The sequence below is a fragment of the Equus caballus genome, chromosome 30 (genome assembly GCF_041296265.1).
Source record: "Equus caballus isolate H_3958 breed thoroughbred chromosome 30, TB-T2T, whole genome shotgun sequence".
NCBI lineage: Eukaryota > Metazoa > Chordata > Mammalia > Perissodactyla > Equidae > Equus > Equus caballus.
In genome coordinates this window covers 7,964,531-7,991,097 of record NC_091713.1, presented here as the reverse complement: position 1 = coordinate 7,991,097, position 26,567 = coordinate 7,964,531, and the positions used below count along the sequence as shown (strand labels likewise).

Sequence of the window (26,567 nt, the reverse complement as noted above, 5' to 3'; positions counted from 1 at the left end):
TTGTACCAGCTAGTTGTAACATTGCATTCTAAGGTCTGAGAGATTTGTATAGCCGCCATGCCTGGGAGTGGGGTCAATAGGAAACATGGAAAATTTTAGATTAGGTGTAAGTGAAATATTTGCTAGGAATAGAGGCTAATCAGTCCTGTCAGAGTGCCTACAAAGAGTAGTAGGAATGTTGTTGCTACAGTGGTTTTGTCAACAACCGTTTCCTTTTTCATAGTGTTTAGTAATGCTTTTGTAACCTTTTGGCAGCAGGGAGCTCAAATAAAGGAAAATTAATGCTTAATGATAAATACTGATGTTTTGTTTTTCATTTGAGTTGATGAATCTATAACTAGTACACAAAATGTTTGCCAGCATTTAGCATCTCTCATGGTCACATGACAATCTGAATGCCCAAATCTGCTGAAAAAGCATCAGGAGTTACTTTCAGATTTGGTAGTTATTTTAAGGAGATTATAGCTGCAGACAATAGTTTGACGCATGTAACTGCAGAACATTAAAGATAAAATTATTTCTGCAATGATAATATAAATAGAAATTTGATGGATCATAGCATCTTGGGTAAAACAGGACTCTTACTAAATTATGTAACCTGTGTAGCCAAGATACACTTGGAATTGGTTGTAGTTCATGTATATTTCACAGTTGTAGTCAAAGAGGCTTGATATTTTACTGAACAAAGCTACAGTTGTCAAAATTTTCATTTTTTTATATGCACAGTTAATGTAACTGAATTACACTGTTTTTGAGACAATACTGATGTTGAATCCAAAAAAGAATACTTTGGCGTGTTGTTATAAGCTTGCTTTCTTTGTTGCCTTTTATTAATTGGATTTCATAAACATTTGACTCTTTGAAGAGTTACTTGATAAATCAATCTATGTATCCTGCATTGTTATTGAACATTTTTGCAAGCAAGTCCTCTAAATTTTGATGACATTTTATTCAAAAACAGTTGAAAATATTTATTCAAAATATCCCATAAATGGAGTGAAAAACTTCAACTTTAGAAGCTTTTAGTGAATTATAATTGTTGAAATAAAGTTTTTAAGATTTAATTGTGAATAACCTGAAATACACATCTGTGTTGGGCTATCATTCACAATCTAAGATCTCTTCCATTGTATGACCCAGGAGATGGCTGTTCATGTTTATCAATACAGCCTGTAACTATGAAACAATATTTTCCATGTGAAAGTACTATAAGAATTCAATCTCTAAGAACTTATTTTAATTAGGCTCTGTATTCTGAATATTAGGTGGATTTCTGCCTCATCGATTGACACTTTTTTTCTCAATACCATACCTTTTGTAATTCATATTACTCTAAAAACTTTTTCTTGTATTGCAAGAGAAGAATTTATATGAAAGCCATAGCATTCTAATGTATATCATTACTATTCCTGACACATCAGGTGGACCTGCTTTAGTTTTGTGGAAAACCAACCTAAGTACTTTTTCTAGGCTAGTTACTGTCCTGAATCTTAATAAGTCTGCTAGCTAACAATGTTAACATTATGATGTCTTAGGTTAATATTAATTTCACTGTGACACAAGCCATAAAATAATTTTTTCAATTGTTAGTTATTGCTTTATTAATTTTGTTTACATTTTTCACTTTGAATCACACTTCAGATGTTATTACAAGATTGTAACAATCTGGAAACGGTTTCTTTTGCATGGCACCTCGCCACTAAAAAGATAAACTAAGCAGAAAAATAAAAAGCAAAACAAAATAAACAAAAAAGAAAATTCAAGACTAGCTGACAGTTAAGATATGTGACACCCATAGTATTTAATCCCTAATGTAGTTTCAGCATCTCCTGCGTACTCCATGTAAAATGTACGTTCGTGTTGTTCTTGATGTTTCCTTGACCACATTACTGCCTGTCTTTTTTTTTTTTAAAGAAAGTATTTCTTTAGCGTTTTCCTTTAAATCTTTGCTTACTAGAAAGAATGGCAAGGGGCAGAATGCCCTGTTATATTTTTGTAGTCAGTATGGTTTTATTTCTTCCTTTCTCTCTCTCTTCTTTCCTTCTCCCCTTCCCTCCCTTCTCTTCTCTTCTTTCCCTTTCTTAACCTCTTTACACTTCTCTATTTTACTTTATTCTTTCTATCTTAATGAAGAATAAGGTAGTGTAATCTATATCCCTGCTTCCCACAATTGATAACTTGTGGAGTGTTCTATGAAGAAGTTATGGCCTTTTGATTTTATTTTCAGTATGTAGCTATAATGGCAACTAATATTGTTCACTTAAACTTTTACTGAAAGAGATGGTTGCAATATATTTCTTTAAAAATCCATTTTCTAGAATAACATAGTAATTACTGTTAAAGAGATGAGCTTCATTCCCACCTCCCCACACCTAAATCTCTGGTAATTTAAATTTCAGGACAAAAATTAGAGAAACTCTTAAAATTGTTTTTTATAAAGTGCATATAAATTTCATGAAGAAACTGATGTTTGAATGGGGTCTTGAAGGTATTGAAAGTTTTCAGTACAAAATATGGTGGGAGGAGTCTCCATATATGGAGAAGAAAAACTATATTTTCATTTGGTCGGGTGTTGGAATACATGAAACGCAGGAATGGAAAACAAAGTTGAAATCTAAGTTGGGGCAGGCAATGGAAGTCACGTCCCTAAGTGATAATCAGAGCTGTGTTTTATTGCTATTACCAATGTAGTAAGAAATATAGGAGAACATTTGCATAAAATCAAGGAGACTCTTTAATGTATAATTATGGTAGCTAGCTACATACTTAATATTGCAGTAGTCAAAGTAGCAAATGACTTCTGAGGATTCACATTTTATATATAGCAAGCTATTTTAATTATCTGCACGTTTTTCTTTTTCTCAGATATAAAATTCCATCTAGTTTACCCCATTATTTGGGGATATATTCATTTGTTCTCCCGTCTTTTCTATCTTATTTTTTTCTACCTTTATTGAGGTATAATCGACAAATAAAATTGTAAGATATTTAAAGTATACCATGTGATGGTTTGATATATGCATACATTGTGAAAGTTAATTAACACATCCATCACCTCAGATATTTCTCTTTTTTGGTGAGAACATTTAAGTTCTACTCTCTTAACAGATTTCAATTATACAATACAATGTTATTTTGTATTAACAAATGGTATGGTTACCATGTTATCCTCAGAACTTATTCATCTTATAACTTAAAGTTTGTATGCTTTTACCAACCTCTCCCTATTTACCTGACCCCCCAGCAACCACTTGTCTGTTCTCTGTTTCTATGATTTTAACTTTTTTTTAGATTCCACATATAAGTGGTACCATGTCCTATTTGTCTCTGTCTGACTTAATTATCTAATGCCTTCCAGGTTCATCCATGTTATCACAAATGACAGGATTTCTTTCTTTTTTTTGTGAGGAAGATTGGCCCAGAGCTAACATCTGTTGCCAATCTCTCTCTTTTTGCTTGAGAAGATTGTTGCTGAGTTAATATCTGTGCCAGTCTTCTTCTACTTTTTGTGTGGGATGCAGCCACAGCATGGCTTGACACGTGGTGCTAGGTCTGTGCCTGGGATCTGAACCTGTGAACCCCGGGCTCCCAAAGTACAGCATGCGAACTTGACCACTATGCTGCTGGGCTGGCCCAGGATTTCTTTCTTTTAAAAGGGTGAATGATATTCCATGGTGTATATATATACCAAATTTTCTTGATCCATTCATCCATTGATGTACTCTTAATCTGCTTCATACCTTGGTTGTTGTGAATAAGGCTCCTATGAACATGGGAGTACAGATATCTGTTTGAGATGTTGATTTCTCTTTGGATATATACCCAGAATTGGTGCTGCTCGATCAAATGGTAGTTCTTTTAATTTCTTGAAGAACCTCCATGCTGTTTTCCATAATGGCTGCACCAATTTATATTCCCACCAATAGTGCACAAGGGTTCCCTTTTCTCCACATCCTAATATTTGTTCTCTCTTTTCTTTTTGATGCAAGTCATCCTAAAGGACATGAGGTGATAAATCATTGTGGTTTTGATTTGCATTTCCCTGAGCATTAGTGATATTGAGCACCTTTTCCTGTACCTGTTGATCATTTGCATGTCTCTTTTGAAAAATGCCTATGTACGTCCTTTGCCCATTTTTTAACTAGGTTATTTGTTTTTTGCTGTTGAGTAGTATGAGTTCCTCATATTGTGGATATTAAACTCTTATCAGATATAAGATTTGCAAATATTTTCTCCAATTCCATAGGTTCCCTTTTCATTTTGTTGATGGTTTCCTTTGCTGTGCAGAAGCTTTGTAGTTTGATGTAGTCCCACTTTTTAATTTTTGCTTTTGGTGTCAAATCCAAAAAATCATTGCCGAAACCAATTTCAAGGAGCTTACCCCCTGTGTTTGCTTCTAGGAATTTTATGGTTTCAGGTCTTATATTCAAGTCTTTAATCCATTTAGAGTTGATGTTTGTGTACAGTGTAAGATAACGGTTACAGTTTCATTCTTTTGCATGTGACTGTCTAGTTTTCCCAACACTATTTATTGAAGAAACGGTCCTTTCCCCACTGTGTATTCTTGGTTCCTTTGTGATAAATTGAATGACCATATATTTCTGGCTTATTTCTGGATATTCTATTCCATTGGTCTGTCTGGCTGTTTCTATGCCAATACCATACAGTTTGATTACTGTCACTTTGTAATATAGTTTGAAATCAGGAAGTATGATGCCTCCAGCTTTCTTCTTTCTCAATTATGCCTTGGCTATTTGGGATCTTTTGTGGTTCCATACAAATAATAGGGTTGTCTGTTTTATTTTTGTGAAAAATGCCACTAGAATTTTGATAGGGATTGCATTAAATCTGATATGTCATTTGATATCTGGGCTTTCAATTCTGTTCCATTGATCTGTAGGTCTGTTTTTTCACCAGTACCATCCTGTTTTGATTACTATAGCTTTGTAGTATATTTTGAAATCAGGGATTGTGATGCCTCCAGCTTTATTCTTTTTTCTCAGTATTGCTTTAGCTGTTTGGGGTCTTTTGTTGCCCCATATGAATTTTAGGATTCTTTGTTCTATTTCTGTGAAGAATGTCATTGGGATTCTGATTGGGATTGTATTGAATCTGCAGATTGCTTTAGGGAGTATGGACATTTTAACTGTATTTATTCTTCCGATCCATGTGCACGGAATATCTTTCCATTTCTTTATGTCTTTATCAATTTCTTTCAATAAAGCCTTAATAGTTTTCATTGTATAGGTCTTTCACCTTCTTGGTTAAATTTATTCCTAGAAATTTTATTCTTTTTGTTGTGATTGCAAATAGTATTGTATTCTTGAGTTCTCTTTCTCTTAGTTTGTAATTAGAGTACAGAAATGCAAATGATTTTTGCAAGTTCATTTTGTACCCTGCCATTTTTCTGTTATTGTTGATTATTTCTAATAGCTTTCCAATGGATTCTTTAGGGTTTTCTATATATAAAATCATGTCGTTTGCAAACAGTGAGCATTTCACTTCTTCATTACCTATTTGGATACCCTTTACTTCTTTTTCTTGCCTAATTGCTCTGGCTATACCTCCAGTACTATTTTGAATACGAGTGGTGAGGGTGCGCACCCTTGTCCTGTTTCTGTTCTCAGAGGGATGGCTTTTAGTTTTTCCCCGTTGAGTATGATGTTGGCTTGGGTTTGTCATATATGGCCTGTATTATGTTGAGATACTTTCCTTCTATACCCATTTTATTGAGAGTTTTCATCATAAATGGATGTTAGATCTTGTGAAATGCTTTCTCTGCATCTGAGATGATCACGTTTTTTATTCCTCATTTTGTTAATTTGGTGTATCACATTGATCGATTTGTGGATGTTGAACCATCCCTGTGTCCCTGGTATAAATCCCACTTGATCATGGTGTATGGTCCTTTTAAGATTTTGCTGTATTCGGTTTGCCAGTATTTTGTTGAGGAGTTTTGTATCTCTGTTCATCAGCAAAATTGGCCCGTAATTTTCTTTTTTTGTGTTATCCTTGTCTGGCTTTGGTATCAGCTTGATGTTGGCCTTGTAGAATGACTTACGAAGTATGCAGTCTTTTTCAATTTTTTGAAATAGTTTGAGAAGGATAGGTATTAAATCTTTGAATGTTTGGTGGAATTCTTAAGAGAAGCCATCTGGTCCTGGACTTTTATTTTTTGGGAGGATTTTGATTACTGTTTCAATCTCTTTACTTGTGATTGGTCTTTTTAATTCTCTATTTCTTCTTGATTCAGCTTTGGCAGATTGTATGAGTCTAAGAATTTATCCATTTCTTCTGGATTTTGCAATTTGTTGGCATATAGTTTTCATAGTATTCTCTTATGATCCTTTGTATTTCTGTGGTATCGGTTAATTTCTCCTCTTTCATTTCTAATTTTATTTGAGCCTCCTCTCTTTTTTCCTTAGTGAGTCTGGCTAAGGGTTTGTCAATTTTATCTTCTCAAGGAACCAGCACTTGGTTGTTGATCCTTTCTACCATTTTTGTGGCTTCAATTTCATTTATTTTTGCTCTAATTGTTATTATTTCCCTCCTTCTGCTAACTTTGGGTTTTGTTTGTTCTTCTTTTTCTATTTCTGTTACGTGCAGTTTAAAAGTGCTTACTTGAGATTTTTCTTGTTTTCTAAGGTGAGCCTGTGTTGCTATGATTTTCCCTCCTAGGACCACTTTTGCTGCATCCCATGAGTTGGTGTGGTATAATGTATTTTCATTTTCATTTGTCTCCAGATATCTTTTGATTTCTCCTGTAATTTCTTCAATGATCCATTGGTTGTGCAGTACTATGTTGTTTAGCCTCCACATATCTGTCACTTTCGTAGCTTTTTTCTTGTAGTTGGTTTCTAGTTTCATAGCATTATGGTCACAAAAGATGCTTGATATGATTTCAGTCTTCTTAAATTTATTAAGGCTTGCCTTCTTTCCCAACATATGGTCTATCTTTGAGAATGTTCCATGTGCACTTGAGAAGAATGTGTATTCTGCTGTTTTTATATATGTTCTATTAAGTCCATCTGGTCTAGTTTTTCATTTAATTCCATTATTTCCTTGTTGACTCTCTGTCTAGATGATCTATCCATTGATCTAAGGGGGGTTTAGGTCCCCTACTATTATTATGTAGTAGTTCACTTCTCCTTTTAGGTTTGTTAATAGTTACTTTATGTACTTTGGTGCTCCTATGTTGGTTGCATCCAAATATGTATTTCTTATTGTAAATTACAATATCACAATGATCAATCTGTTGTTCAAAGTGGGGTTTTGAAGTCCCCTGCTATTATTTATTGCTGCCTATTTCTCCTTTTAGTTCTGTTTATATTTGCTTTATATATTTAGGTGCTCCAATGTTGGGTGCATAAATATTTACAGTTCTTGTATCCTTTTGATGAATTGACTCCTTTATCATTTTGTAATGGCCTTTGCTGTCTCTTGTTACAGTCTTTGTCTTCAAGTCTATTTTGTCTGAGAATTATGCTACCCTAGCTTTTGGTTTCCCTTTGCATGTAATATCTTTTTCCATCCCTTTACTTTCAGTCTGTTTGTGTCCGTAATGCTGAGATGAGTCTCTTGTAGGCAGCATATATTTGGGTCATGTTTTTTAATCCATTCAGCCAAAAAACATTTACATTTAAAGTAATTATTTACATGGATGGACTTACCATGGCCGTTTTGTTGTTTTCTGGTTGTTTTGTAATTCTTCTATTCCTTTCTTCCTCTCTTGTTCTCTTCCTGTGTGATTTGATGATTTTCTCTATGGTATACTTTGATAACTTTCTCTTTGTCTTGTATATCTCCTCTAGCCTTTTACTTTGTGGTTACCATGAGGCTTACTTAAAACATACTTGCCTGCTCACTCCATGTTGAACCCTGAGGGGATAGCTCTGGTGAGTGCTGCATTCCTGTTAAGAATGCTTATTTATTTGCCATAGTCTTGTGGGTCCTGTGGACACAAGCCCATTGGCTTTCAGAGCTAGGTGTTTTGGGAGTCTGTCTGTTTGGTGAGAGTCTTAAAATTTGGAGCACTAGATGTGGAGGTCAAACCCTTTGCTCCTCAGGGAGAAGGTGGAGTTGGGGATTCCCTTCTGACTGTATGGCATTGTGGCAGGGGTGGGGATTATGATGAGAGTGTGTCTCAGCCTTTCCTACCTGTTTCAACCTGGGTATTTTTGCATTTGTCCCGTGTGTACGAGTCGCTAGTCTAGTTTCTGGATCTCTTTCAGAGAGAATGCTCCAAGTGTAGCTGTACATTTGGTGTGTCTGTGGGAAGAGGGGAGCTCAAGATCCTCCTGTATCATCATCTTGGTCAACACTTGGGGGAGAAAAAAAAACAATTTTACAGTTTTATTTTAAGTTAGCCTAAGCAAAACTGTTAGAAGCAACTATTAGGACTATATATATATATATATTTTTTTTTCCACTGACATAGCCAAGTAAAAAGTCACTTGGATTGTCAACTAGTTTAATTTTAATCTGCATCTCTTTAGTGGACATTTGTACTCACTGGCAGCCAAGCATCTGAGCCCCTTATCTATGTGTGGGGGTATTTCCTACCTTATGAGTTTTGGTGATAGGCACAGACCACCTCCCTATGTGGAATCTTGGGGAAAAAACCCAGACATTTGTTTCACTATGCTTTGCAGCTAGCAAATAGGCATGTGACCTAAGCTGAGACTTAGATGCTCTTGTCCTGTACTTTGAATTAGAAGCTAGTAACACAAAGAAGTAGGGACTACAGAGCTTCTATTGTAGTTGGAAGCAGTTGCAAGAGCTGCAGCAGGATTGAATTTTAATGCCAGTGATGCCAGGGGGTGGTGTTCACTGTCCAGGAGTGGAACTGGTGCAGTCAGTGGTGTTTAGTGTTCACCAGTGCTGGCAGTGGTGTTCTTAGGAGGCTAATTATGGCTTGATTTTGACTATGATGCCACAGCTCCCTAGACTTCCTTGTTCTTGCCAGGTGCCAAACGTGCTTCCTCAGCCTTGTTGACATGTTTGTTGGTTACCTGATTTTCTTTTAATAAATTTATTTTCTGTTTAAATTAACCAAAGGAGCTTTCAATTTCTTGTAACTTAAGAATCCTAACTGATGCAGTTTTCTTTTCTAGTGCAGGTAATTGAGAGTGACTATATTTGGTAAAACATTTAGACATATAGTACTATTTAGTAGCATTGGTTGCCTTAATAATAATTTAAAATGTTCTTTTTATGAAATTGCCTTTGACTTATACGTTAGGATCTTTTTTCACTTTCACTGTGGTCTAGTATTAGTAGGCTAATCTAGCAATTGGTCTTGAAATCCTAATTAATTTTTCCTTAGGCACATAGGAATAGGGATTATGGAGTACATAGAATTTGGTGAGAGCCATAAGAGTGTCCTGGATAATGGAAAATCAGCCTGGAGTAAAATCACTTGATTTATACATATATGAAGACTGTGTTTAGGCTTTGGCTAGTCCCTAATTCTATTGATCTTTATAATGTGGGAACTTCTTATAGAATTGATTTTTCTTCCTACTGTCTCTGTAATCTGGATTGTTTAATACTGCTGGCTCTGTCATACTTCTTATATTTTGGAACTTTGAAAAGTCACTTTGCTTTCTCCTTTTTTGAGGAAGATTAGCTCTGAGCTAACTGCTGCCAATCCTCCTCTTTTTGCTGAGGAAGACTGGCCCTGAGCTAACATCTGTGCACATCTTCCTCTACTTTATACGTGGGACGCCTCCCATGGCATGGCTTGCCAGGCGGTTCCATGTCCACCCCTGGGATCCGAACTGGCGAAACCCAGGCTGCCAAAGCGGAATACGCACACTTAACTGCTGCACCACCGGTCCAGCCCCCACTTTGCTTTCTTTGCCTTAAGTTTTAAAATGATGGAGAATAAACTAATCTCTAATGTCCTCTCTAGCCTTAGCATTTGATGGGTCAATGAAATGTGATTTATTTCCTTTTTCTTTTCTAAAGTTTGAATGCCAGCAGTGCACTTATGCTGCGTGGATCTGGACAGATCAAATTCTTTGCTCAGTGAACTCAAAATGGTCAATTAAGACATAGCTATTGGGAAGTATGTTAAAGTACAAGTTCAGTAAGTACCGAAGTCTGGGGGTATTCAGTAACTGTCATTCATGTAGTTTATGAAAATCATTTGGAAAATGAACAGCTTTGTATATTCACAGTTGAAATTCTTGGAAGAGAGTATAATATCTGGTTGAAAACTTCAAAACCAGAATGCTTAGGTTTCAGTCTGGCTCTACCATTTATTAGCAGTGTGACCTTGGGCAAGTTACTTAACCTCTCTGCATCTTAGTTTCTTCATCAGTAAAATGGGGATAAAAATAGAACCTACCTTACAGAGTTCCTGTGAAGATTAAATGAGTTTGTACATGTAAAGTATCTGAAGTGCCTAGAAAGGTGCAAGACATATGGTACTCATCATTAGCAATTATTATTTTCATGTTATTATATAATCTCATGTAGCTAAAATACATTTTGTCATTTTACTTATAATTCTTGTATAAATCTTGAATTTGAGATCATAGTTTCATGTATATCCAAAAGATTTATTGTGCATATCTGCTTATCTTGTCATGAATGTTTTATGGCATTCTACTATTATTAATAGAGCAAATAATTTATAACCATTAAATATTGCACTATCATGGGATTCGTTGCAGTGTTTGGCACAGAGATCATAGTTGTGAAGCACATCCATAAAAGCTAGCTGTGTTTTAAAGAAGTTATGAGATTTCAAGTATGCATAGCTGATATAGTAATGTAACTGAATTGCTCTAATAATAAACTTAACATTTCTTTCAATCCTATATAGATTTTGGTCCTTTCTCTACTTCCTGTTGATAGAAGTAGAATATTGAAATACAAGGAAAATTAAAATGGCAGCATTGACCAAGAATATTGCTATCATATGAGAATGTTTCAGTGGTACCTCCTTGCCAATGCATTGATTTCTCTTTGCTTATCTTGATTTTATAATTCAGATGTATTTTATGCTTCATTATTAATGATAGGTGTAGAGTCTTTCTTATTAGTTCTTGGATTTTCTATCTAAGAAAATTTTGTGAAACAGTATATACTATAACATTTGAGAACATTTTCATAGTTTCTTTTCATAAAATAGCATAATTATCACTATACTTTTAGATTTTAATTCCAAATCTTTAATTCAACTAAAATGACATCATTTTATTTTATTTATGTATTTATTTTGGTGAGGAAGATTGGTCCTGAGCTAATATCTGGTTCCCATCTTCCTCTTTTTGCTTGAGGAACATTGTCCCTGAGCTAACATCTGTGCCTATCTTCCTCTATTTTGTATGTGGGATGCTGCCACAGCATGGCATGATGAGCAGTGTGTAGGGCCGTGCCTGGGATCTGAACCCAGGAACCCTGGGCCACCAAGGTGGAGCATGTGAACTTAACCAGTTTGCCACCAGGCTGGCTCAACAATCATTTTAGAGACCATTTCTTTAATCATTGTGTTTTTTATCCTGTTTCCTTTTTCAGGACCAGGGTTCTGATCAAGCAGGAAAGGAGAAAGCAAAAGGTAAAGAGAATATGTTTATTTGTGTTAGCTTTATGAAAAAAGTGATCTTCTGAAGCATTTTTCCAAGGGTAATAACTAAGTGAAATTGGAAGACTCTCTTCCTTTAGCCTTCTCAACCTTGTAGATAGGTTGATAACCAACCATTTTGCTTAGGCAGAGACTTAAGGACCTTGTTGATTCTTGTTGTCATTCTAGTTCCAAGATGTATCCCAAGTCTGATAACTTCTCACTACCTATACTATTAGCACCCTGATTCAAATCATCATCATTTATTGCCTAGAGTAGTATAATGGCCTTATAACCTACCACCTTTTTTTGTTTTTTAATTACATTGATCATTACACAGTAAAGTTGAGCATGTATGTACATTACAGCTCAGCAGTATATATCTGAGTGAAACTCTTCCACTTGTGAACTTTGAGACATGTACAAGCTTGTTTGGATATTGTTGTTGTTAAGTAGCAAACAAAAAAAAGAGAGAGAAGGAGGAGAAAGAGAGAAAGAAGGACAGGGGAGGAGGAAGGAAAGGGGACCACCCAAATGTCCATTAGCAGTAAAATGGTTAAGCAAATAGTGGCATACCCAAGTAATGATGGAGCAGTGAAAATGTTTCAACTACGCGTAATTAGTGTGGATGAATCTCAAAAACATAAAGTTGGATAAAGAAAGCAACTCACAAAAGAATACAAGCAGTAAGATTCCATTTACGAAAAGTTCCAAAACAGAAAAAATATGTTCGAAGGTAGTAAAATTTAAAGAAAAGCAAGGGAGTGATTATTATGAAAGCAGGATAGTTGTTAACTCAGTGAATTGATGCTTCATTGTAAATTTAACTTATATTTCCTTGATTACTAATGAGACTGACTATCTTGTCATTCAGGTTTCCTCTTTTGTCAGGTACTTTTCCAAGTAGTTTTTTCATTTTTTATTTGAGTTGTTTGTCTTTTTCTTGTTGTGTCTATGTATTTAGGAATTATTTGTCAGGTATATTTGTCCTTTGGCTTTTAATTTTAGTTTTTCAATCCTGTCTTTGAAGAAAAGTTCTTAATTTTAATGTAATTGAATTTATCACTGTTTTTCTGCTTTATCTTTTACTCCTTTGTAGTCTGTGACACAGTGGTTAGTATGATCTTTTAAAGGCACAAATCAGAATTTATCATTCCCCAGCTTAAAAGCCTCAATTGCTTTTCATTGCTCTTAGAATGAAATCTGATTTTACCAAAGTCTAAAAGAATCAGAAGGATCTGCACCCTGCCTGCCTCTCTGACCTTGTTTCTTACTACTTGTCCTATTCATTTTATTTAAGCCACACTGACCTTCTTTCTGCCACTGTTCTTTGTCTGGAATAGTCTCCCTCGAGATATTTGCATGTCTGGCTTGTCAACATTTGAGTCTCAGCAAAAGTATGTCCTCTTAGATTGGCCTTCTCTGATCACTACATCTAAATAGCTCCCTGCCCTCCAAATGCTGTCTCCCCTTTACCCTCTTTAATTTGTCACTCTTTCGTAATCCTATATTTTCTTAGAAATTTGTTTATTCTGTCCCCCCATTAAAATATCTTCATGAGAAGAAGGATTTTACCACGTTTGTTCATTTTCTATCTCCTGTGCCTTGAACTGTCTCTAGCAATAACATAGACACTCAATAATAAATAAACTATGAATGAAGGCTGTCCCAAGAATATTTTTAAAAAGTAATCTAACTCTATCTGGATCATTCTTTTGAATATTTGTCAGAAAGGGAAAGACACATGGCTCTTCCCAAGGTGTTGATCTCTAATCGTGTCACTTTTCTCTTCTTTGAAAATTTCATACCTTCCTTTACCTCCCCAAACCTCTCTTTCCCAACACTATTCTTTATCCCTTCATGCTCGTTAAATGACCTTGTATCATAGTTCAGAGGAAATAGAAGCTATCAGATGAGAATTATCTCAAATTTCTACCACCAGTTCTATAAACCACCTTCCTTCGTCATCCATCTTCTCTTTCCCTCCTCTAACTACAGAAGTAATTCCCTCTGATCAAAGGAAGGTCTCTCTGTCTGTGATCTGGATTCCATTTACTTCCGCTTTCCATTGATGTTTACACATACTGAATTTTCTCCTATTAGACAAGTAAAGGTGTCTCTGGGTCCTTTCTCTTTCCTGCTATGCCCTTTCACTCTCATCTCCCATTTGTTCCTTGGTCCACTTCACTGTACAGCTCTTACTAGTGTCAAAATTGAACTTTATAAATCATACAGACAGAAAATCAATAAGGAAATATTGGTCTTAAATGACACATTAGACCAGATGGACTTACTAGATATATGCAGAGCGTTCTATCCCAAAACAGCAGAATACACATCTTTTCAAGTCGGTCGGAACATTTTCCAGGATAGAGCATATGTTAGGCCACAAAACAAGTCTCAGTAAATTGAAGAAGATTGAAATCATATTAAACATCTTTTCTGAGCACCATGGTATGAGACTAGAAATCAACTACAAGAAGAAAACTGGAAATAACGAAACATGGAGTCTAAACAACATGCTGCTCAACAACCAGTGTGTCATTGAAGAAATCAAAGAGCAAGTAAATGATACATGTCTACCTAAGGAAGTAAGAAAAATCTCAGATAAACAGTCTAATCTTACAACTAAAGGAACTAGAAAAGGAAGAACGAACAAAACCCAAAGTTAGTAGAAGGAAGGAAATCGTAAAGATCAGAGCAGAAATAAATAGAAACTGAAAAAATACCATAGAAAAGATCAATGAAACTAAGAGCTGGTTCTTTGAAAAGGTAATTGATAAACCTTTAGCCAGACTCATCTAGAAAAAAAGAGAGGCCCCAAATAAGTAAAATCAGAAATGAAAGAGAAGTTATGTCTGACACCTCAGAAATGCAAATATCATGATATTACTATGAACAATTAGATGCCAGCAAATTATACAACCTAAAAGAAATAGATAAATTCCTAGAAACATACAGTCTTCTAAGACTGAATCAGGAAGAAATAGAACATCTGAACAGACTGATTACTAATAATAAATTGCCTCAGTAGTCAAAAATCTCCCAAGAAACAGAAGTCTAGGACCAGATGGTTCCACAGGTGAATTCTGCCAAACATTTAAAGAATTAATACCTGTCCTTCTCAAACTATTTCAAAAAATTGAAGAGGGAGGAATGCTTCCAAACTCATTCTATGAGGCCAACATTACCCTGATACCAAAACCAGACAAAGACACTACAAAAAGAGAAAATTATAGGCCAATATCCCTGATGAATGTAGATGCAAAAATCCTCAGCAAAATATTAGCAGACTAAAATCAACAATACATTAAAAGGATCATACACCATGATTAAGTGGGATTTTTCCTAGGCATGCAAGGATGGTCAGTATGCACATGTTAGTCATTGTGATATGCCACATAAACAAAGCAAAGAATAAAAATTGTATGATTATCTCAATAGATGCAGAAATAGCTTTTGACAAAATTCAACATCCATTTATGATAAAAATTCTCAACAACGTGGGTATAGAGAGAACCTACCTCAACATAGTAAAGGCTGTATGTGACAAACCCACAGCTAATATCATATTCGATGGTGTAAAGCTGAAAGCATTTCTTCTAAGATCAGAAACAAGACAAGGATGCCCACTCTCACTACTTTTATTATATTGGAAGTCCTAACACAGCAATTAGTAGGAAAAATAAAAGCCAGCCTGATTGGAAAGGAATAAGTAAAACTGTCACTGTTTACTGATGACATGATACTTTATACTAAATATATATATATACTTTTTATTTTATATATATTGTTTATATATATATACACACACACACTAAAAACTCCACCAAAAATTATTAGGATAAATGAATTCAGTGAAGTTTCAGGATACAAAATTAATATACAGAAATCTGTTGGGTTTCTATACACTAATAACGATCTATCAGAAAGAGAAATTAAGAAAACCCTCCCAGGACAATTGCATCAAAAACAATAAAATACATAGGAATAAATTTAACCAAGGAGAAGAAAGACCTATACTCTGAAAGCTATAAGACATGGATGAAAGAAACCGAAGACAAATAAATGGAAAGATGTATGTGCTCACGAATTAATACTGTTAAAATGTCTGTACTACCCAAAGCAATCTACAGATTCAATGCAACCCCTATGAAAATACCATTGGTATTTTTCACAAAACTAGAACAAATAATCCTAAAATTTGTATAGAACCACAAAAGACCCAAAATAGCCAAGCAATCTTGAGAGAGAAGAAAGCTGGAGGTATCACATTTCCAGATGTCAAACTGTACTACAAAGCTATAATAATCAAAACATTATGATACTGGCACAAAAACAAATGCAGAGATAATGTAACAGAATAGAAAGCCCAGAAATAAACCCACAAATATATCGTCAATTAATCTACAACAAAGGAGGCAAGAATATTCAGTGGGGAAAAGACAGCTGTTTCAATAAATGATATTCGGAAGACTGGACAGCTCTAGGCAAAAGAATGAAACTGGACTACTTTCTTTCGGTATGTGTAAAAATACACTCAAAATGGATTAAAGACTTAAACGTAAGACCTGAAACCATAAAACTCCTAGAAGAAAACTTAGGCAGTAAACTGTTTGACATCAGTCTTAATAATTTTTTGGATCTGTCTCCTCAGGCAAGGGCAACAAAAGCAAAGATAAACAAATGAGACTACGTCACACTAAAAAGCTTTTACACAGCAAAGGAAACCATCAGCAAAATGAAAAGGCAATCTACCAAATGGGAGAATATACTTGCAAATGATATATCTGATAAAGGGTTAATGTCCAAAATGTATAAAGAGCTCATACAACTCAATATCAAAAAAATAATTCAATAAAAAAATGAGAGGAACTGAATAGACATTTTTCCAAAGACATTTACAGATGCCCAACAGACATGTAAAAAGATGTTCAACATCACTAATCCTAAGGGAAATGCAAATCAAAACCATCAAAAGACAATAAATGTCAAGTGTTAGTGAGGATGTGGAGAAAAGGGAGCCCTCGCGCACTTCTGGTGGGAATGTATACTGTTGCAGCTACTATGGAGAACAGTATGGAAGCTTCTAAAAACATTAAAAACTAACATATGACCCAGCAGTTTGACTTCTGGGTATTACCTGAAGAAAACAAAAACACTAATTTGAAAAGAAATATGCACCCTTATGTTCATTGCAGCATTATTTGCAATAGCCGAGATGTGGAAGCAGCCTAAGTGTCCATCGGTGGATATATTGGTAAAGAAGATGTGGCATATATTTATTCAGTGGAATATTAGCCGTAAAAAAGAATGAAATCTTGTCATTTGTAGCAACATGGATGGATATAGAGGGTGTTATTCCAAGTGAAATATGTCAGACAGAGAAAGATAAATATCATCTGATTTCACTTATATGTGGAATCTAAAAAACAAAACAAATGAACAAACAAAACAGAAACAGACTCATAGACACAGAGAACAGGCTGGTCATTGCCAGTGGTGAAGCTGGTGGTAGGTTGGGCAAAATAGGTGAAGGGGATTAAGAAGTACAAACTTTCAGTTATAAAGTAAATAAACCATGGGGGTATAATATACAATGTAGGGAATATAGTCAATAATATTATAATGACTTTGGTGACAGATTGTTGGTAGAATCATTGTAGTGATTATTTCGTAATGTGTGTAAATGTCAAATCACTACGTGTACACCTGAAACTAACATAATGTTCTATGTTAACTAAAATTCAATAAAAAAATTTGAACTTTATGTTATTCAATTCCAAAGATATTTTTCATATACTTTAATGTGTCATCATCTGCTTTTCCATAACCTTCATCTTTTTTGTTTTGGTGATACAAACTTTATTTAGCACTTCATGAAGTGAACAGTCTTCTTTCAGAGAACTGCTGCCCGTTCCCTTCATCTTGAAACAAGCTCTTCCCTTGCTTCCTTTGACACGTTCTTAAGATTTTATTTGTCTCCCTGGCTGCTCCTTTTAAATGTCTATTTTCAATTTAAAATTTGATTGTCTTCTGGAAGTTTTCTATTTATCTTCTAATTATTTTTTACTTGTCTCTACCAAATGAGACTTGTTAAAAAAAGTTGAGCCTAACAACAAAAAATCAAACAACCCAGTCAAAAGATGGGCCGAGGACATGAACAGACATTTCTCCAAAGAAGATATACGGATGGCCAATAGACATGAAAAGATGCTCATCATCACTCATCATCAGGGAAATGGAAATCAAAACTACACTAAGATATCACCTTACACCTGTCAGAATGGCAAAAATAACCAAAACAAAAAGTGACAAATGTTGGAGAGTTTGTGGAGAAAAAGGAACCCTCATACACTGTTGGAGGGAATGCAAACTGGTGCAGCCACTATGGAAAACAGTACGGAGATTATTCAAAAAATTAAAAATAGAAATACCTTATGAACCAGCCATCCCACTACTGGGTATCTATCCAAAGAGCTTGAAGTCAGCAATTCCAAAAGTCCCATGCACCCCTATGTTCATCACAGCATTATTTACAATAGCCAAGATGTGGAAGCAACCTAAGTGCCCATCAACTGATGGTTGGATAAAGAAGATATGGTATATATACGTATACACACACAAACACACGCGCGCACGCGCGCGCGTGCGCAATGGAATACTACTCAGCCATAAAGATGGATAAAATCGTCCCATTCACAACAACATGGATGGACCTTGAGGGTATTATGTGAAGTGAAATAAGCCAGATAGAGAAAGACGAACTCTGTATGACTCCACTGATAGGTGGAAGTTAAACATATAGACAAAGAGAACTGATTGGTGGTTACCAGGGGAAAGGGGGGGTGAGGGGAGTGCACAAAGGGTGAAGTGGTGCACCTACAACATGACTAACAATAATGTGCAACTGAAATTTCACAAGGTTGTAAACTATCATAATCTTAATAAAAAGTTAAAATACCACACAAAAAATATTTAGAAATAAACTTGATATCCTATAATATGAAATATGTCACCAAAAGCCATTGGAAGTCATAACTATACATATAACATATTTTAAATATTTTATCAATCTGTCTTTTATACTCATGCTTTAGTACATTTTTTACTAAATAAAGATTTGCTTGTCTTAGATATCCCCATAGGAATTGTATGTGGAGGTCTAACTGTCCTAACAACTTTGATAATGTGCTAAAAAGATTGGAAATGTGTTTTGAATTTATTGTTTATTTGATATCAAATAATAAAATAGTGAAATTGTCTGCAAAAGTTACCCCCCCAAAAAAAGTTGAGCCTAACCTTGTCAGGTAAATTAGTTACATACCTTTGTTCTCTCTAGGAAAAGAAAGATCAGAGGTTATCATGATGGATAGATTATGAGGGTTCAACCTCTTCAGCCGTGTCCCCTGGAGTAAAGGCTTGCTCCCTTCATACACAGTGTTTGTACTGTTTTTCTTCATTCCTGGAACATTATCTTCCCACACTCTGGCTAACTCTGACTCATCCATCTATCTTAGAAAAAAGTCATTTTCTAAGAAAGCTTCCCTCTCCTCCTGCCCTCCCTCTGCCAACTCTCCCCACATCTACCTGTAGTTTACATACTCCTGATGCTCAGTTGTAATTGTTTGTGTCATTCTCTTTCTGATTATGGTCTTATCCTTCACAGAGTACAGTGCCTTAGGAAATAATATCTTAATTCCAAGACGCTGTCAATTATATGATCCAGAGTCATGTTTTTCAAAGGGGAAAAATATTTACATCCTGAAGGTTCTGTCATTTCATTGCTGACCATAGTGTGATCTTTTTAAAGAAGCCCCAATGTGGAGCTGCACATCACTCAAACGAAACACTTTTTTATCTGTGGTTAAGTTTGCATAAAAATGCAGCATTTACTTTTTTGCTTGATAGCTGGCAAGTCTCTTACAGTTCTTATGTTTTTTAGAATCTTAAAAGTCTATTATTAATATTCTGAAATATTAATGTGATAAAACCTTAACTTCTTGGAAAAATGATACTTCCTCTTGCATTAAATTTTTTACCATCTTGGACTTTTTTCACTTTTTATATCTCACATTTATAATCCCGTTTATGCCATTGTGTTATGAGTTATATAGTGAAGAAGATGTTTTCACAATTTGTTATAGTGTCTAATACATAATAGTTGCTCAATAAACAAATTTTGAACAAATGCCTTTGAACTTCTTAAATTAAGGATGTAATCTGAGAGAAAAAGAATGAAAATAAGAATAATTCTGCTCAATCAGAAATAAATACTGAATGAAAAATGATAATTATTTACAAGTCTGGTATAAAAGAAAATCTAGGAGTCATGGGGAGATAACAGAATTAAGTTAGCTTTGGCTGCAGATAAGTTCTCACATAGCTTCTTTTTGTTTTTCTCTTCTCATTTCAGTTGACTTTTATTGGCACACAGCTATGCGTATCTTTAGGCTTTTTATATCTGTGGTATAGCATACTTTGCAGAAAAACAAGTTTTTAGCCTATCACATTTGTTTTATCAGGTTTTTAAAAACGTTCCACATTCAGATAATTTTTTTTAATCTTTTGATACCTGGGAATGGCTTTATACAGTTCTGTTTTAAAGGCATTACGCTTAACAAAAGAAAGATTATAAGAAGCTGTAATTTAGAGTCTTTGGGCAAACTACAAGTTGTCATGATTCATTTTAATTTACATGTAAACATGTAAAGGAGGTGTCACAGAAATATAAAAAATATCAAGTCAATTATTTAATAGCATTATTGATTTTTATTATTGATGATTCTGCCTGAAACTATATGGTTGCTAGAAGAACTTTTTATTTTTAATTTTTTTAGGAATATTTTGAAAAGAAAAGGTTAAAATCAAAAATGAAATTACGGGGAGTTTTATCCCCTGTCAAAAATTCTGCTGTCAGTTTAGACCTCCTTAACCTGTATATGGTAAATCAGATATCTTGCCAGAAGAAAAGACCTGGTAAGTCAGCCTCTCCAGTAACATTTTGTTTTGAGTCTGATGTGATCATAATGTTTAGTTTTCCAATAATTTTGTAATTTTAGAACTCAAAGGATGTGGAAAGTAATTTTAAAACTTGATTGCCCTCTTAAATTAGAAGCTTTGTTAGTCTCTGCTTAAAATGTTTTATTGTTTAATCCATTTATTTTTTTTTAGGTGGTGTGTTATATAAAATTAATTTTATAAGGTATGGTTAAACTTATAGCGTTGTTTCAATTATTATGTTATTTTGTCTAGGCAGATAGTTACCAAAGTTTGGCTAAAGAGCAGGGAATAAATATCTTTACTGTCTTATCCTATTTGGAGAATTTGTTTGAAAGGAAGAGCTGAACAAGTTTTTGCCTCAATGATTAGTTTCCTATCTCATAACTTGAATTCCTTAGACATTCTTGGGATGTTAACTATAGTAGTCTAATACTTCAAAATAAAGTTCATTTTGGCCTGCACTTTGATTCTTCAAGTAAATAAAAAGTTTAATCAGAGTATTTTTTTCTCTCTCAAGGAAACTTGTGTCTGATATTTAATTTTTAAAACAAGTGCTAAAATGAGAGCTTAAGAACTGAGTTCATAAAAAGGGATTGAAATTGATCACAGTATTGTTAGTGTCTCCTCTTTTCCTTTCTGTGCTATTTTTGTTTCTCCACAGATGACAGTTGTCACAAGTAAATGTAGTCACACTTTAGTAGAAGTAAATACATTATTAATAAACTTTAGGAATAAAAGTTTCTGTTGTAAATATATTTGCTATATTTAGTTCTTTTTCTTCATTTGTGTAATAGTGTTATCAGCTGTTGTCACCATGTCTTACATTAGATCCTCGGATCTTATTCATCATTTTGCTGAAAGTTAGTACCCTTTTCCCAACCTTTCCCTATCCCCCAGTCGCCAGATCCTGGCAACCACTTTTCTATTCTCTGTTTCTATGAGTTTGACTTTTTTTTTTTTTTTAGATTCCACATGTAAGTGATACCATGCAGTATTTGTCTTTCTCAGTCTGGCTTATTTCACTTAGCATAATGCCTTCTAGCTCCGTCCATGTTGTCACACATGGCAGGATTTCATTCTTTCTCATGGCTCAGGAATATTCCATTGTATATATACACACACATATACACACCACACCATCTTTATCCATTCATCCATTGATGGACGCTGAGGTTGTTTCCATATTTTGGCTCTGTGAATTATGCTGCTGTGAACTTGGGAGTGCAGATATCTCTTTGAGATCTTGTTTTCATTTTATTTGGATATATACCCAGAAGTGAGATTGCTGAATCATATGATAGTTCTATTTTTAATTTTTTGAGGAACCTCTATATTGTTCTCCATAGAGCTTGCCCCAATTTACATTCCCACCAACCATGCACAAGGGTTCCCTTTTGTCCACATCCTTGCAAACACTTCTTACCTCTTGTCTTTTTTTTTTTTTTTACTTTTTGTGAGGAAGATTGGCCCTCAGCTAATATCTGTTGCCAATCTTCTTCTTTTTCTTTCTTTCTCTCCCCAAAGCCCCAGTACATAGTTGTATATCCTAGTTGCAGGTCATTCTAGTTTTTCTATTTTGGATGCTGCCACAGCATGGCTAGATGAGCAGTATATAGCTCTGTGCACAGGGTCTGGACTGGCGGACCCTGGGCCACTGAACTGGAGCACACAAACAACTATTCGGCCACGTGGTCAGCCCCCTCTCTTGTCTTTTCGATGATAGTCATTCTAACAGGTGTGAGGTGATGTCTCATTGTGGTTTTGAATGCATTCCCCTGAGGATTAGTGATGTTGAACACCTTTTCATGTACCTGTTGCTCAGTTGTATGTCGTCTTTGGAAAAATGTCTGTTCAGAGGGTCCTCTGCTCATTTTTTAATCGATTCTTGTTTTTTGATATTGAGTTGTATGAGCTCTTTATGTATTTTGAATATTAATCCCTTATCAGACAATATGATTTGCAGGTATTTTCTCCCATTCTTTAGATTGCATTTTCATTTTGTTGGTGGTTTCCTTTGCTATACAGAAGCTTTTTGGTTTGATGTAGGACCAGTTGTTTATTTTTGCTTTTATTCCTTTTACTTTTGGTGTCAAATCCAGAAAATCATCATGAAGACTGATGTCACGGAGCTTATTCCTTATGTTTTCTTCTAGGAGTTTTATGGTTTCAGGTCTTGTATTTAAGTCTTTAATCCATTTTGAGTTGACTTTTGTGTATGGTGTAAGATAGGGTTCCAGTTTAATTCTTTTACATGTGGCTGTCCAGTGATGTATTTAACTTTATATATTTCCTTTCTCCCTCACTCTGTTTTCATTCATACATTGAACATATGTTTTTTGAGTACTTACCCTAAGTATTGTATTGGATTCTGGAAGTAGAACAGAAAATAACAGGGGCAGGACATGCTGCTGTAGGGGAGGAAGAGAATTCCTCTATCTCTTGTAGGTTCTTCTGGCTGGGCTATGAATTAAATTGACATGAGACAGAATAAAAGGAGAAAATCAAACAAAGCTTTGTAACATGTATCATGGGAAAAATCCAGGAAAACTGGTTAACTCCCAGACTGGCTAAGGTTGTCATCTTAAATACCGTCTTTGGCTAAAGACAAAGGAGCATGTTGGGGGTGGGAGGGAGTCAGTTATGGGAGATTACCAGAAAAGGACAGTAAACAAGAGAAAGGTTATTATGCGGATTTAAGTCCTTGCCTTCTGCCTTGATAGGAGTTTCTGGACATAAGGACATCCCCCCCTCTTCCTGGTACAGAGAGGGAGTTACCTTTACAAATGGAGATTTCCCTTACAAATGTAAATGTGTTTTACAGAGGGTAGCTTCTACTTTTCAGAGCTTCTCGCCTGTCTGCAGTTTCTTAAAAGTAATCAGCCCCAAATAATCCTCATGCCAAAGAGACACATTTTGGGGTGGCCAATTCTGATCCCCCACACTACCAAAAAATAAGGCACCTTGGCATATTGAATATTTTGAGCTGAGGAATTTGAGGAAGCAGCATGTGCAGGAAGGATTTTCATGTGAGAGGTGCCCTCGCTATACCCCAAGAAAAGGAACGTTGTTATCTCCAACGCAGAGGGAACACCGAGAGGACTCTAATGAACAGACCTTGCTGTTTCCCTCAGTTTACTACACTTAGCTGATACCCCTTTTTGTCCTGTCCCATTTCCCCAGGACTTTCCGCTCTTCATCAAACCTAGCTTAAAAATGCTCAGGTTTAACCACTTTGGGTCTTCATTTCCTTACAAAGTTTTCCACATAAAACTTATATTAAATACATTTGTATGCTTTTTCTCTTGTTAATCTGTCTTTTGTTACAGGCCCCCAGCTGATAATTTAGAAGGGTAGAGAGAAAAGATTTTTCCTCCTCTACCAAAGCAAGATTTTATTAGTTAGGACTCATGACTGCAAATTACAGAAACTTAAAAAATATGTATTTACTTACTTAATGTTGTGGACTGAATGTTTGTGTGCCCCCAAAATTCATATGTTGATGTGATATTAGGAGGTTGGGCCTTTAGGAGGTGATTGGGTCAGGAGAGTGGACCCTGATGAATGGAATTAGTGCCCTTGTAAAAGAGACCCCAGAGAGTTCTCTCACCTCTACCACTGTGTGAGGACACAGGGAGAAGACAGCTGTCTGTGAACCAGGAAGCGAGCCCTCACCAGACAGCGAATCTGCCAGCACTTTGATCTTGGACTGCCCAGCCTCCAAACTGAGAAATAAATTTCTATTTTGTATAGTTCACCCAGTCTATGGTAGTCCGTTACAGCAGCCTGAACGGACTAAGACACTTAACTGAAAGGAAGGGTAGTGGTGCATCTGGGCCTCAGAGACTGCTTGAGTCAGGAAATTGAATACTACCAAGATTCTTTTTCACTTCAGATACTAGTTTTATTCTCTCAGACTGTCTTCATCAATGAAGCTTAAAATGTGACATTAAAAAGCTAACATTGACAACTAGAAGCTATGTACCAGGGGGCTTTCAGGAGAAAAAGGAAAAATAAAATCCAAAAAAACCCCACTATGAACTAACATTGCTCATCTCTCCAATTTCACCACCAGGGAAATACTGAGAGCTGCTTCTCTGATTCTGAATTTTTTAATTCCGCTGGAAGGACGTTGCCTTGCTCTGCTGGTGTCAGGTCTCAGCACTGGAACAATTACTTATAACCAGAGGGGTGTAATGCCATTATTGAGTGGCAGGTGGTTGCCACTAAACCAATTGTTTTTTCCAGGGAAGCAGGGTTATATAAGAAGATAGAAGCTCTCCACTACAACTCTGTAGTTTGTGCATGTGTAAAAAGCATTTCCTGGAAAAGGATCATAATTAAAAGTACTAAGCGGTCAAAATAGTTATATCGTCTATAAGGAGAGACAAGGCTGCTGCATCTAAAGTTTAAAAATCTAGTGAGGGAGATAGAGTTAATCAAGTACAGTAAACTATGGTAAGTGCTATAATAGAGAACATATGTAGTGCTGTGGGAATATGTAATATAGCAACTGATACAGTCTAGGGGTTAGGGAAGTTTTGAAGGAATCAAAAAATAAAGCAAAATTTGTAGGGCCCCTTTCATGAGGAGAATGTAAGATGATGAAGAAAAAGATGATTTGAATTATCTGTGATAGTTGCTAGTACTGTAATGTCTTCTATCGTGTATAGAATATAGGTGGTTTTAGTAAATATCTAAGATGTACATTTACTTAATGACCATGGTATATCAACCAATGCTTTTAAAAGATTTTATTATTCATTCTTAATTTTTAATTGCAACTTTTTCATTATAGAAACTGTGAGAAAACCGATCCATGTGAATATGAATAGAGACATAAAAATGCCCCTGAGAAAACATGATTTAGAACTTCCAATGTCGCCTCATCTTGTCCCGTCTAACCTCTGCATTGATGATATGGAAAACAAGTAGGTTTTAGCTAGGTTACATATTATTAGGTATTTGAAAGAGTCATTATCAACTCTGTTTTATTCATTGGAAAATGTATAAAGGGATTATCCTAGCTCCAGTTTTTGTTTGTTTGACTGTTAGCAGTATTATTAAACTATTAAGACCTTTGTCAATGAACTAATATCCATGCTAAGTGTTTTTTGGATGCATAGTTTGACTTTCCTTATCATGAAAATCTCTCTCTAGTAATAATATAATTTTTATAAAACACAGTAATATTATAACCCTGGAATGATTTACTTAAGAGTTCCATATGTTTTCATATTTGTATAGAACAGTATGAATTTTAAATATTTATAAAAGATAATCAATTTTATTGCCACCTATGTGTTTAACTGTTACATTTTCTTTTCATTAGTTTACACTATCAAAGACAAGGCAGCAAGGAAGAACTTGGCCCAGTTAAGGTGAGAGTTAAACAAAAATTTTTTTAAGTTATTTTAACAATTGTGACATGCCACTGTTACCCAACCAGGTTCATTTTTGCCCGCCGCCCAGAAAGCCAAACACTGAGATGACGAGATAGCAGCAGAGAGAGGGTTTACTCACAAGGTAGCCATGTGAGGAAGCGAGCTCATGAGCCTGAAATTTGCTTCCCCGAAAACAGAGACTCAGGGATACATATGGGCCGGGGTCAACGTGGTCTGAAATGTGGAGAGAGGTGACTGGAGGTGAGGAGAGGTGAGGTAATGATGAGCTGCACAAGCGTAGTCAGACTTGATGCCTCTTCATAGGACCCATGTTCACAAAATGGCGACATCAGCATGATCTGAGGGGAGAGTTTTTAGCCTCTTCAAGTTAAAAGGTCACCTGTCGGACATCTCCGTGGGCCCAGTTGATGAGTTGGTGGTCTCAACTGGCCTGAAGTGGACAAGGAGTTCTAATTCCTGAAAAACAGCTCACACACGCATTACCATGGTGATGCAGGCACCAGGAAGATGTTACCTATAGGAGCCTAGCGGGAGTCAGCATATTGCCTAAACAGCACAATTAACAATGAGTGGGTTAAGCAGCTAAAAGC

The 26,567-nt window shown here is 35.4% G+C and overlaps 1 pseudogene; it reads left to right on the top strand.

The window, feature by feature from the left end:
• Positions 1 to 26,567, top strand: part of LOC138921501 (regulator of DNA class I crossover intermediates 1-like) — a 72,376-nt pseudogene that overhangs the window by 5,589 nt on the left and 40,220 nt on the right.